Source organism: Ammospiza nelsoni, chromosome 3 (genome assembly GCF_027579445.1).
Source record: "Ammospiza nelsoni isolate bAmmNel1 chromosome 3, bAmmNel1.pri, whole genome shotgun sequence".
NCBI classification, from domain to species: domain Eukaryota; kingdom Metazoa; phylum Chordata; class Aves; order Passeriformes; family Passerellidae; genus Ammospiza; species Ammospiza nelsoni.
The window spans coordinates 88,465,662-88,480,614 of NC_080635.1; the positions used below are offsets into that span (position 1 = coordinate 88,465,662).

General features: G+C 42.2%; 1 protein-coding gene across 3 annotated transcripts in view; it reads right to left on the reverse strand.

Annotated features, from left to right (window-relative positions):
• Positions 1-14,953, reverse strand: part of ELOVL5 (ELOVL fatty acid elongase 5) — a 39,380-nt gene that overhangs the window by 17,288 nt on the left and 7,139 nt on the right. The gene's annotated exons all lie outside the window — the stretch shown is intronic.

Consider the following 14,953-nt stretch of genomic DNA (forward strand, 5'->3'; position numbering starts at 1 on the left):
GAGTGATTCAAATGTCACCTGTCAGGCCCTCACACAGCCACTGTTTGTGGGTAGCACCTGCTCTGTACATGGAGGCACCCACGTTGTGGTACCTCACTATGGCTAAAGCAGGAGAGAAGCAGCAACACTGGCCACAAGCAGGGACAACTGTGCACAAAGCTGTTCTCAAGAGGAAGTAATTTTCTTCTTGATTAAGAAAAAACAAACAAAAAATAACCACCAAAACACCAAACCAAAAAACCAAACCCCCAATTCTCACAATTTCTTCTTTTCTATCCAGAACTGTACTGCACTTTCACTAATAAAATTTTATCCACTTCTAATAGAATGGTATTCGCTTTGTGGTGTTTCTATACTAATACTAATATTAAGAACAATTTTTAGCTATGAGAAAATAACATCAGCAACACAAGCTGTCAGTATACCACAACACCAACCAAAACAATTACACAAGGTTATATGTACTTGTTAAGAAAAAAAAAGTTGGTATATTCTTTTTTTTTTAGTTCCACCAAAAGAAATATCTCCCTTCCACCTGTGCAAATCCCATCTCTAGGGGATTTCTGATTTATGCAAGTTAAATGAATCATATATCCTCTGGTTTTAGTCAGCTGGAACTGAAACCTCAATTTCAACCAAGTCCAACAAGAAAAGCCAAGCAGGATCCAAATTATGCTTTCTCCCCAGTCCCAAATGGAACCGGGAGCCAGTGCTGGAAGGCCTGCAGGGGCTTTGATTTCCCATGGGACCAAGCAAATGCAAGGGGCTTGGGTCATGCATTTCCACTCTGTGGTCTTCTCCCCCTCCACTGAGGGCCCCAGGCAGGAGGCCAACACCCCCCTGAGCTCCCTGGGCACTCCTGCCTGCACCTCCACCCACCGTGCCCTGCAGGGCTCGCAGGGACACACTGAAGAGACTTCCACTTCCATGTCACAGTGCTTGGGACTACAGAAAGCCACAGAACATCACTGGAATCTGGTCAGCAGGCACAAACAAAAGGGCTTGACTGAAATTCCCACAAGTGTTAAAAGTGTTTTGCAGCCCTAACTCGTATTGGTTTTATTTTCTGACTTAGCAAGCCCAGCCCAAGAAAGTAAACACTTCAGAATAAAGTGCATTTTTGGCATTATGTCACCTCACCAGCTATGGTACTATGAGCACTTGTGTGAATGGCCACAGCACTGGCACACTGGTGTCCCAGGAATAAGGAAACATAACTTGTGTCACCAGAAGCACAAACATCAGGAAGACTGTGAGAAATGAGTATATAATTATAAGGAGAACAAAAGCTATTTAGAGAAAGCACCTTTTTTATCATCCCATCATTTTTTTTTCATTTGTCAGCTATTAAATATTGCCATGAACCCACTCCCTGCTGGATGATTCATTTTGTTGTTTGAGATCCCCACTTAAACAATTTGTTGCTCTTTTGATCCAGTACTAATTGGCCTAGTTATGCAGCACTGCATCAGCCAATAATCTGCATCTGACTTTAACCTTGCTTCTCACAGGCAAAGGCTTCAGATGGCAGAGACTGGTACAAAACCAAAGGTTTGTTATACTAAAATATACAAAAAAGCTCATGCCAGAAGTGACTTGCTACATACATAGCTACATTTATGTACACCAAAAATGCATATATGTAAATCAAACAAGTTAGAAACCAGAAACAAACTCTGCCTAGCTATAGTAAAGACAGCAAGAAATGAAAGTCCACATTGAAGTCCTCCATAAAACTGAAAGAAAAACTCATTGCCCAAGAGGAGGAGGCTCCCTGCAGAGGTCTCAGCTTTTTTGGGCTGGTACCCCAAAGCAGCTTTTTGTGCCAGCATTATCTGACAGCAGATTGTAAAAGACACAGCAAAGGAAAAACTACTCCTGGTGTCGATTTCCAGAATTTGCAGAAAAAGAAATTGTTTCAAAAGGAACTCATTTGTGTAACAGAAAAACAGAAGGAAACAATCTGCTTTTGTTCGAGAAGGGGTCATGTGAAAATGCATCAAGTCTCCTGCCAACAGCCACACAACATTAAACACTGCTTCAACAGCAGCAACTACAAGGGTTCTTTTTAAATTAGAATAGTTTCCTAATTCAGAGAAACATCGACTCCCAGAAAAATTAAACCAGTGGCCATTTGAAACACTGTGATTGGCCTATTTCCTAATACTAAAAGTAAGGTAAGCAAATTCTGCAGCAGCTCCTTTACCTACAAGTCATCCCACAACAAGGCACACTATTCACAGAATCGTGGAATGGTTTGGTTTGGAAGAGACCTCTGAAGCTTATCAAGTCCAACTACCTCACCATCTTCCACTCAAGGTGCTCAGAGCCCCATCCAATCTCAGAAGTTTTGTGCATGGGGCATCTACCACCTCTATGACCAACTTGTTCCAGTGCTTCAATGTCCTCACTGAAAAAACTTCTTCCTTACATCTAGTCTAAATCTGCCCTCTAGCTCAAAACCATTGTCCCTTGTCCTAACCCTACAGTCCCTATTAAAAAGTTTTTACCCATTTTCCTTGTAGGCCCCTTAGGTACTGGAAGGCCACAGTAAGATCTCCCTGGAGCCTGCTCTTTTCCAGGCTGAGCAGCTCCAACTTGCTCAGCTTGTCTCCACAGGGAGAGATGCTCCAGCTCTCTAACCTCCTCTGATCTACTTTAACATGTCCACGTCTTTCCTGTGCTGAGGACCCCAGAGCTGGATGCAGCACTCCAGGTGGGGTCTCACCAGAGCAGAAGGGCACAGTCTCTCCCTCATCCTACTGGCCACGCTGCTTTGGATGCAGCCCAGGACACAGCTGGCTTTCTGGGTTGCAAGCACAGGTTGCCAGCTCTCCTCTACCAATTCCCCCAAGACCTTCTCAGCAGGGCTGCTCTCAATCCCTCCATCCCCAAACCATGCTGATGGCTGTGGACTTCCCCAGCCCAGGAACAGGACCTCATACTCAGCCTTGCTGAACCTCATGTGGCTCCCAAGACTCACTTCTTGAGCCTGTCCAGGTCCCTTTGGATGGCACCTCAGGAATGTCAACCACACCACTCACCTTGGTGTTGCCAAACTTGCTGAGGGTGCACTCAATCCCACTGTCCATGTCACTGATGGGGACACTGAACAGTACTGGTCCATCCATGGACCCTTGAGGGACACCACTCTGGCCATCAGAGTCGCTGACCACTCCTCTCTGGAGGTGGTCATCCAACCAATTGCTTTTCCAGTGAACAATCCACCCATCAAATCCATATGTCTCCAATTTAGAGAGAAGGATGTTGTGGGGCACTGTGTCAAAGGCCTTGTAGAAAATGACTGATTACATCCATAGCCCTATTCAGTACCTACAGTTAGGGAAAAAACACCCAACTGGGCCACACAATGCTTTTGAAAACACCTCTATATACATCAGTTATTTTTTCCTAACCTGCCTTTCTACAATGGAAAAATAAATCATCCTCTCTGCCACCAATTTCTACCAGCGCAATAAGGCACTTGACCAGGGCAAATTGGATCAGAGTGTGGAAGACATTTCACTCCTTCAAGTCCAAGTATCTAATCCAGAAAAGAACCCTATCTGATGCTTTAACAAACAAAATTACTGGACTTTAATTCTGCAACACAAACATAACAACAGGTAAACTTGAACCTTGCCCCAACAAATTAAGCAACATCATTATAATACTACATTTTCAATAATCCTCTGGATTTTGACAGACAGGTTTTTTTGGATCTTTTGTTATCCTGGGTTCATTTCTGGCACTATGAGCTGAGACAGCCACCATGCTCCAGCAACCACACAAATATTTGGGCAGAAGATGTGAAGCTCTGCCCTACTGCTCAGTCCAGGCATTGATAGCCCTGGTGCTTCTTGGTGTAATAATCAAAAATACAGTTTAAAGCCTACACAGAAACATGCTTTTCTTGTAGAATACATTTCAAAAATTTATTTATAGAAAGTGTTTCATACAGGCTACCAGCAATGACAGCCTGCTCTTCTAATGCATGTAAACTACTCTCAGAAGAAATGGCTACTACATACTGGAGGATTTCAACCAGCTTCTGCCCTTCAAAGGAAATTCTCCCCTATGCTTTCCACAAAAATGCATTCTAGAGGGTTTATGCTATGAAGTAATTTAAGAATTCTTCATCACATTTTGATGGTGTTTCTTTAGTTTCTTCTTGGAGTCATTTTCCAGGTGTAAAGATGATGCATAAAAGTATTGATTTCCATCCCATGGCACCCTTTTTAAGCAAATCAAACAGCAGCAAAAAAAAAAAAAAAAAAAACAACAACCCAAAAAACAAACAAACAAACAAAAAAACAAACAAACAAACAAAAAAAAAACAAAAAAAAACAAAAAAAAAAAACAAAAAAAAAACAAATTAAGCTGAAAGTTCAAAGCACTGGGAGCCTGCTCCCTCTTTCAGAAGCATCCTCCAGCTCTCACCCGGCTGCTCAAGAACTCCCTGAAACAGATCCCAGTTTTCACAGCTAAGTGCCTGAGCTTGAGTTCTAATAAAATCCCCAAAATAGGCATCTAAATAATTGTTCTGGCTTCTGAGAGAAATGTGCTGTCAGGCCTGGCTGCTCAGCCTTTTTGGAAAACAGCCACTTTCTGTTCTTAAATTAGGACTTCGAAGCCTAAATTTAGGCACTTGCTTTTGCTTTTGGAAATCTTGATTTGTGTTTTCTCTTTAAAGTAATGTTTCCCAGTCCCTGCCACTGCAGAGGTGACTCCTCTTTTTCCTCCAAAAGTACAAACTATCCCTCCTCCAAAAACCCAGTGATCACACTGCTCTTTGCTTTTGTAGATGTACTGGAATTGAAAATGTTTGGCTGCTTGAGAACTGGAAGACAACACTGCTAATCAAAGCTGTCACCGTTTTCTGTCCATTGCCAAAGCTGCCCAGTTTCTCCTTTCAATTCCCCAAGCCCAAACCACCCCCTGAATGTGTTCCCTTTGACTTTCAGCTTCCTGCCAACTCCAGATTACCCTTTTCTTCCCTTTCTGAACACCCTCGTAGGGCCCAACCACGCTCAATGTTAGCAATAGAAAGGACTTCAGAATAAGCTATAGTCCATATTGATCTGAAAGTGGAGGTATATTTATTTTATGGGAAACCAGGTGGTGCTGCAGATTTTGCACTTAAGTTTTGTTAAAATACAAGAAGATATTTTTAAACTTTATTTTGAATCTCTGTCTTTAGCAATGTGATTCAGATTTTTGGCCCCCTGGCATCAGCAGCAAACCCTCCAGGACCCACAGCGCTGAGCTTTCACACTCACCAGCAGCACCAGCACAAGAAAGTTTAGAAATCATTAATTTGTATACAATTCAGAGAAGTGTAACAAATGTGGGACAAATGAGAGAAGTTCGTTTCAAACAGTTTAACCTCAGTGGGATTTCAAACCATCTGAAAATGCATGGTTTAAAGAAAGACTTTGGGAAGGGGTGTATATAGGGGGTAATATATAGGAGAAATTATGTCATGAAATTACACACACACACACACATATATATATATATGTGTGTGTGTGTGTGATTTCATGACATTTCTTCTCCTGTCATTCCATTCCTTCAAATCCTTCAGTAATAGTTACCTTATTACATAAAGAGAGATGTGCTAAGAAAGTATTTTACAGAACAGAAATAAATACAAGAAAGAATACTGCAAAACAGAATAACTAATTGCACTCAGTACACAGTACCTCATGAAATCAGAATCTAACGATCTTCAGATAGGCAAGTTAAGATAAATGATAGGTTCTTGCAATTTTATTTACACCTTCAGCAGATCTAAAATAGCTCAAATTAGGATTCGACTGTCCTGGGATTAGAACACTCACATGAAATTCATCCCCTTGCACTCAACAGCTCTTGATATGGCATGGGATGATTTCAGACAGAGGGAAAACACCAAGGGTGATGGCCAAGCAGGAAGAGCAAGTTAGAAACAAGCACACAAACACACTCATCGAAGTGTTAAGAATCAGAGAAAAATGGTTCATGACTGCCTCTACATGCCAGAAGGATGTATCCAGCATCCTTCAACAAACAAGGACATTTCGTGCTGCAGAGCTCCCTGAGCAGCAGCAGATCTGGCATCACTCAGCACTACGGTTTTCACAAGAGGATGCATTTTCCTGCTATGAAGTGTCCAGGGGGTAAATCCTGTGCCTGCACACTGTGCCCATACCCCAGCACTGGGATCCTGGAAACCTCCTCACTGCTGCCAGCTTACAGCCTGTGCTGTGAGAGCAACACAGCCAGGACTGAAGGAGCATCTACAGAAATAAAATGTGGAGGAAGAAAAGGCAAAGCATGCAGGTTTATTTCAACTGTTGTAATTGTAATATACAGCAATGACACTGCAGAGAACTTCTGCCTAGGGTTTAAGAACTGCTTCCTTTTTATGTAAAAAAAAAGAAAGTGAAAACAGAAGAGTGAAACAGAAGAGAGTGTCTGTAACAAACTAGGTTAGATGAAATAGGGGGAATATGTACATGGCACAGAGCAGCAAAGTTGACTTTTTGTAAGAAAAGCCAAATCACAGCATTTGCTAGATAGCTTAGCTCAAAGCCCCCCTCCCAAAGCACTATGGGCAGTGTTTATTAGCAGCTACTTTTTGAACCTGAAGCTCCATCTTTCTACAAAAGCTGTGCTTGCATGGTAATTGAGAACTTGGGGGTCCTGGCTGATGACAAGTTGAGTCTGAGTGAGCAGTGCCCTGGCAGCCAGGAGGGCCAATCCTGTCCTGGGGAACATCAGGGACAGCATCACCAGCCAGGCAAGAGACGGGATTGTCCTGCTCTGCTCGCACTGGGGCGGCCTCACCTTCAGCCCTGGGGGCAGTTTTGAGTGCCACACTACATAAAAGATATTTTAACTATTTGAGAGCATCCAAAGGAGGGCAGCAAAGATGGTGAAGGGCCTTGAGGGGAAGCTGTATGAGGAGCAGCTGAGGGCACTGGGTCTGTTCAGCCTGGAGGAGACTGAGGGGAGACCTCACTGCAGTCACAGCTCCTTGTGAGGGGAGGGAGGGGCAGGCACTGATCTCTGCTCTGTGGTGACAGTGACAGGAACTGAGGGAATGGCCTGAAGTTGTGCCAGGGGAGGTGTAGGTTGGATATTAGAAAAAGGTTCCTCACCCAGAGGGTGGTTGGGCACTGGAACAGCTCCCCAGGGCAGCGGGCACAGCACAGCCTGGCAGAGTTTGAGAAGTGTCTGGACAATGCTCTCGGGCACTGGGTGTGACTCCTGGGGATGGTGCTGTGCAGGGCCAGGAGTTGGACTCAATGATCCTTGTGGGTCAGTTTCACCTCAGCTTATTCTGTGATAACTGCAGCTCACAACTGAAAATTAGCCTCAGGAGGCCTGGGAAGCAAGAGAATTGAGAAGATGAAAGGAAAAGCTAAGTCCAGCCTGCCATAAGGATTTTACCTTTCATTTCTGGCTTCATATCTTTCATTCAAAAGCCACCTGCAAGAAAGCCTGAACATTTTTTTCTCTCCTTTAATAATGGGATTCCTGTAATCTCTGTGATTACAGAGGAGAAAAAGTTACATTCCCCAAAACCTATTTTAATGAGCCTTCTTGGTCAAAACACTGCATTTTCTAACAACAGAACCAATGAGACTACAGTCAGTAAGACCAAAAATGGAGAAGCCCAGCCTTGCAAGACCATTGCATTCAAGAGCACTGTGTACTCAAGACAGTAAGCTTCAACTTACCTTTTCTTTAAATGCCCATGCCTCATAATTGCATAATAAAATTTAAAAATAAGTAGGAAAAAAGAATGACAAGTGGGACTTTCCATCCACATGCCCCTCATTTCCTCCAACACCTGCACCACCAAATCTGAACACCAAGAACATTTGTCATCCACCTGCCCACTTCCTCCTGCCAAAATCCTGCACTGAGGTCTGAACCCAGGGGACATCTCAAGAATGAAACTCAAAGCATGGAGATATGTAATTCTTGGTTACCTCCTTTGCATTTAGTAGCTTGACACATGAAAGTTTGCCATCTAATTTATAAAAGTACTTAAAATTCTCCTGCACATGTGAAACACTGTACGAAGCAAAAAATGGCTGTGTGCAGTTATTCTGTAAACAAAGCTTAGCTATAAAAAGGTTATCTCAGGTTCACATGCTGACTAGATAGAGCAATCCAATGAAAAGTGGAGGAATTAGAAGACCATGAAAGCTGAGCATGACAGTCACAAAGGTAATGCTACACCATGCAAATCTGACTTGTACAGGGATAAGAGTGCACATAAAACCTGAATTAAGATGCCCTGCTAAGATGTGAAACTACAACCCCTGTGTTCAGGTGGGTAACTGACACCTTTCAGAGGACCACTTGTGTTTTGGAAACCAGATCACACTGAAAAAGCACACAAACAAGTCACCCTTAGGCAAGCTACACTATGTTAAGTATTTATTTATGTGCTTACTCTATTTCCAATGCTTGTGGGGTCATACCTGGAGTGCTGTGGGAGAAGTGAAATTCTCTGGAGAGCCCCAGCACACAAAATTGCATGCAATACACTGAAGTAGTTACACCCCTCAAATTAATTTCTGTAATTTTACCTAAAATAAGAAAGTATGCATACTGGCACTATAAATGCACCCCATTTCTTTATACAGTCACCCATGCTATGAGAAGTCAATCTTAAAACTTTCCTATGTTCTGGCTGTACACCTGTGAGACCCTGTGTGGCTGCAGCTGTACCAATACTTGGTGCCTTCGTTTTAAGATGCTAAACATCATGCCAGACTGCACCATCATACATAAGTAAACAGTACTAACAGAGGTCAGGCAGGTATGAATGACAGCTAACTTTAAATAAAAGGAACCAAAAAAAAAAAAATTCTCCTTTACCCACCATTCTGAGAAGTAAAAAAAGAAAAAAATTACTTTAGGTACAAGTATTGTGCCATGGTATTGTACTGCTCAGAACAGAATCCTCACCATTATATGCCCTGTTAAACCCCTTGCTTTCAAAACAGTAAATAAAAAAAAAAAAGGCTCATTATTCAGAAAATCAACTACCTTTAAGATCTAACTGCCTTTCTAATGGAAAAAGGTGCTAACACTATAGAAAGCAAGTTTTTGACCTTGTTCCTGCCCAGGTTGCAGAAGGAGTACTGAAAGTGAAGATGACATGTCCCAGCATAGGGACAGAAAGCAAAGAGTCAGGAGATTTCTTGCAGGTGCATTTGTCAGATCATTCCCCCATACCTTTCCCTTGTGGTACAACGCTTCACACATCTGTAAATTGCTGTTGTTGCCAAAGCCATGCAGCCAGCTGATGGCATTTCTGTTATAGAAGCTCAGGACTGCAAAGCCTGGTGAGTCCTAAGGAGCTGAACATCCTTGCCTGTACCAGACCCACGTCAAACCAAGTTCTGCTGAGAATTTTTGGGGTACCAAATCATGGCTGTAACAAAGGGCCACATGAAACTGACTCCTGGAGTAGTTAGAAAATAAAGCATTGGTACCTGCACATTTCCTTTGTTTGATTTTGGCAGCACTTTCTGAAATGTTACCTCATCAAAAGACCCTGCTCCAGGAGGCAAGTAATGCAGTTTCTTATATTTTATTATTTGTTTTAAGGGTAGAAAGAACAGCCAACCAATTAAAAGGAAATTCTGTAATGGTACAGCTGTGTGTGATCTTATCACTTGCTCTTTCTATGAACTTTAAATAAGACTATTGGAGGAAAAAACTCCACATATCTGGCAACTTCCAAGATGTGTTCTGCAAACTCATAATATAAAGGCTTCAGTTACTTGCAGAAGTTGGGCAGTGAATTCTAGGAAAAGGTACCTTTCCTCCAAAGTTTAGCCACTCTTTTCTTTCAATAAGAGGTATCAAATTCTTGGTGCAGTGAAACCCTGCTGCCATTAAAGTCTGTTCCAAGGAAGAACACAGCTAAACTGAGCCCCCAGCTCCAGCACCAAGATGCAGAAGGTTTTGCTTAATTTGCTTCCTACTTTCACAAGCACTGGAACAACAGCAGGGTCAGCACTGTAACTTGATGTAATGTACCTGCTTTAAATACAGGGACAAAGCAATATCCAGCCAAACAGCAGGTGACAGGTTTCCTTCCCAACCCTGCAGCTATCCCATTCTCTGCAGGGCAGCAATCCCCTGGAAAAGGGGGCCCCAGACATGCCTCCCCTGCCTCACAATGTGTACAAAGCCTCTTAAACACCATCTTCAGCAACTCACTCTCCTAAGGATACGCATCTCCATCCATCCCCTTGTGATGCCAGCTCATGCCCATCAGCAGCCCTCAGGCTCAGAGTCATCACATCACCTGATCCTTGCTCTGGCTTCTCCATTCAGCCTGGTACATCTATAACCAACCATAACCACATAACCATCTACACTGCCATACCCAGGGCATGTGCAGGAACAAGGAACACACAAGAACAGATGTGACACAGCTGCAAGGCTGCTTTCATTCCTTCCCTACTCTCTACCAGGCCTTGGTGGAAGGAACCTGAAAAACTGAAGTAGCCCCAAAGAAACCAACCAAGCAAGAAGATCAGCTCCCAGCTGGGTTCATCCCACTGCAGATTTACTGCAGGAGAAGCAGCAGCATGATGAGAACATGTGGGTGATGAAGAGGTCTTACATGGCTGAAGATGAGCACAGCCAACACACTGCACCCAGCAAGGAACCACAGCAGAAAGAAAGACGAATTAAACAGACAATGCAAGATGCAGAACTCTAAAATGCTATTAAGAGGAGGCCAAAATAAAATGCATTGCACAGCCAACATTTTACATAGAGGAATGGTTCTACCGATAAGTACAAAATTTGCAGAAAAAAGAAAGCACAAAGTAACAAAAGGTCATACAGGATATGTCAGGCAGAGCTAGCTTAGAAGATTTCTTAATTATAATTGTAGCAGCATGAACTGACAGATTATTGCACTGTAAAAAGCAAACACCAAAAAAAATCCCAACCTTGATATGCTCAAAATATGAAAGAGACAGATTTTAGGATGTGTTAGCCTGTTTCTGTCTTGATAACTGTAGGGCTAAGGATGGTCTCAAGGCAGGTTAGGCAAGGGAAGGGGGAACAAGGTAACCATCAAGAGAGCAAACACATGAAGAACTAACTTGAATGTTTTATTCAATCACAGCTAAAGTATTCCAACAGAAATGGTGCTAATGAAAATAAATACACAGAAAAAGACTGAAATAAAAAGCTAAGCAGACAGTGGATATGACCAATACCTCTTGCTACACCCTGGCCTGAGGGGCTTGAGGACAGAGGGGAAGAATCTCCCTTATTTCGCAGTTTTATATGTTATACTGTAAGAAACATGTTATGCTGTAAGAGACAACAAACAACAACCCTACCAGTGATTTGAGACACATCTTGAACACAGGAACCCAAGACTAAATTTCAGTTGGAAGTTTGACTTTCTGATAACACCAAGTGTTTTTCACTTGGTGCCCAAAGCTTATTATTAAATTTCTTAGATGGCAAAAACACATTGCTGTGCAATTGGTGATTTACACATAGGAAACAATGCTGACTGCAGCAAAGTGAAAACCTAACTTACAGTGTGTAAGTGCTCATGTTCTGCCAGGAGTGAAAGGACAGAATCAAGTAGTGTTTCATCACCAACACTTGTAAAGCAACTCTTTAAACTCTAGGCAAAAGACATGCTTTTTAGCATCTATATTAAGACTCTACACATTAATTATAAAAATGTCAACATATTAGAAGTTGCTCAGCAAGTAAACCCTGAATACACTCTGAGTACTATTCTGAGTGTACCTATTTCATACATGTTTTGTACAGACTGTGTAGGATACAGAATAATGTTTCAGGCAATTAAATTGCTTACTCATGTCAGCAGCTCTCTCAAAGTCTTCCCCTCTGGAATCTCACCACAACCACATCTCTATTTTTACTGTGTGCTAAAAGGAAAACATGTTTTTGTGCAAAAACCTCTTTCATTAAGCAATTTTTCAAGTGTCAAAACACCATTCCTATAGTTGCAGGTTATTTTTCCACAATGTTCTTATCTCTTTGTAATACAAACCCTCCACACAGATGTGTCATCTCTAAACCAAACAGCAGCGAAAGGACCCTTCAATTAAACAGACCTGTTATTCCTGACCAGGGAGTTAAATGCTCAAGTTCATATCCCCACAGTGGAACTGGTATGTGGCAGAGGAATAAGGGTAGGGTAAAAAACAACAATTAAAAACTACCAAAAAACCCTTCGTTAATATTCTACTGTCATGTTAATGACTGACATTAATTTGCTAAGAATCTTAGAAGAGCAGTGATGCTGTAAAGTGAGGATGTGCCAGAACCACCAATGGCTGATTAGAGCTTCAGTGCAAAACCCAGCCTTGCTCCTCTGTTCTGCAAATCAACCCTTCAGGGTGTTGGGTGAGTCAGAGTTTAAAATCAAAGACTGAAAAAGAGATACAGACAGACATACAAAAGTGTGAAAAGGTGCAGCAACAAAAAATTAAGTAAAGAGAGGGGTGCAAAACCACATCACTTCTCTGCTAGGCTTCTTCACACGTGCAGCTGGCCACTTAGTCACTGCAGGTTCAAAGATGGTCATCTCCTTCCAAGGCCATGCATCTCTCCTTTGAAGGAAACACAACACTAAAGGATGTAAATAAAACACTCCAAGAGGATTGTTTTTCATACACTGTAAAGTGTAGTTAAGATCTGGCAACATTACTGTGTTCTCACAGAGAAACATCTCCATTTCTCACCCTTCAGGATGCAAAACTGTACTTTAACAGCTTCCTAAATGTATATTTTAAGATCCAAAGTTAATCCCACAGATGCTTAGAAAAGTGCACTGTGCTATATGCAACAGATACCTGAGCTGATGCATCGTTTGAGCCTGATGTGTTTTGTGAAACCAAGAAGCATTCAGTCTGCACAACTGGAAATTCATCATAGCTCTGCAATTGTTCAATGAGAGTTTAGATTTGAGTCTCTCATCTAAACAAGTGCAGCACTGAATTTAGAAAGTATGAGCCAATTAAGACAGACTTTAAAAAAAAAGAGAAGCATTTGAAAACAACATTAGCAGTCCCTTCCTGCACCATAATGCAGCCACTTAGCAGTGGTGATGGAACAAGAAATCAATGCAAAGAAGTACCAAAGGATATTATTTTTATTCTGCAAGGCATGACCAGACTTGCAGCCTGCTTTTGTATGCTTCAAAGGGAGATGATGACGGTTTTGAAAGGGCTAAAAAAGAAGTTAGAGGTTCTGGGAACCTGTCAAGTAAAAGTGGAGAATTGGGTATGGCCTCTAGAAAAAATTACTGGGAACCTAATGAAGGCTGCAAAACCAGAGGACAGAGTGTCATGGCTTGACTCTACCTGGTAAATTACACCCCACAGCTGCTTGCTCACCCCTCTGCAGACCTGATGGAATGGGGGAGACAATCAGAAAAAGGTAAAGCCTGTGTGTTAAGAACAGTTTAATAAATGAACTAAAATTAACAATTACAGTAACAACAACAATAATAATAATAATGAAAAAGGAGATAAAGAGAGAGAGGGAGGAATAAAACCTAAGAAAGACAAGTGATGCACATTACAGCTGCTCACGACTCATTGACTGATGCCCAGCCCATCCCTGAACAGCAATTGGAGCCTCCCAGCCAACTCCCCTCAGTTTACACTCTGACCACGACATTCTGCAGTGTGGAATATCCCTTTGGCCAGTTTGGGTCAGCTGTTCCTAATTGTGCTTCCTCTTGGTTTCTTATGCACCTGCTCACTGGTAGACCACGGAACAGTGATAAATCCTTGATTTAGAGTACACTCTGCTCAGCAACAATTGAAACATCAGTGTGTCATCAACATTATTCTCATACTGAACTCAAAACACAGCACTGTACCAGCTACTAAGAAGAAAATTATTCCAGATGAAACTAGGACACGCAGCTCTTACTATTTAAACTCACGTGACAAGGGGTCTGACACCGTCAACTCTAAAAATGACTTACAGCCATGCACAATTTTTACTTATAAGAAAGTAGAAAATGAAAATTGCAGCAACAATTCATGCATTAGCAGGGCAATGATCTACACTGAAATACAGTGGCCTTTCTGTGATCACCTGTATTACTATTATTTTACTCCTCCTTTTCAGCTGAACAAACAAATGCAGTACTCCTTGCTGACTTGCTCAGGGCCATCCCGCTCAATCTCTGTGCAAGGATCTGCCACCCTGTACTGCTGGTGTTCCCTTGTACTTGTGTTCTCCTCTAGTCCTCACACTGTGTTTTAAGCAGTTGCAGAAGGTGATGGAGACACTCCCATAAACCTTCCCAGCCCATGGCTGAGGCCTGGCAAACCCACCCACCCCTCCTACAGCCAGAGCAAACAAGAGGCTGCAGAGGCAGCCATGGTCTAAGCCGCACCTTCTGGGTGGCAAACATGTCAGAATTCAAAAAAATATTAAAAAACCTGCTCAAATCTTTTGAAAGAGGCTTTTCTGCTTAGGTGTGCTACAGACACAGAGAAAAAAATCCATAAGTAACCAGGTCTACTGGACTGGCAGCTTACTTTCTGTCACTATATCACATATGTTGATTAAAAATGAATATTCTGCACCATGCTGTACAAACACAGGTATTTTCCCCATTAATGAAGCTTTATGCCTGCACAAAGTCATGCTCACAAGATTAATGCAAACCTTAACAACATGCCAAAATGCCACTGTACACCAAGTGAATCAAGGGATAAATATAAGATCCAAGGGATAAATGCATGACCCTAATTTAGGACAACCACATGAGTTTGCACCAGTTCACAGGGTCTGTGATCAGCTAAGAGCAAACTCTCCACATCAATACTGCAAAACAAAAATGAACCACCAAACCACAATCAGACATTCACCATAAGCATCTGCTGCTCTGCAACCCACAGAGGCACGTACATAAAAT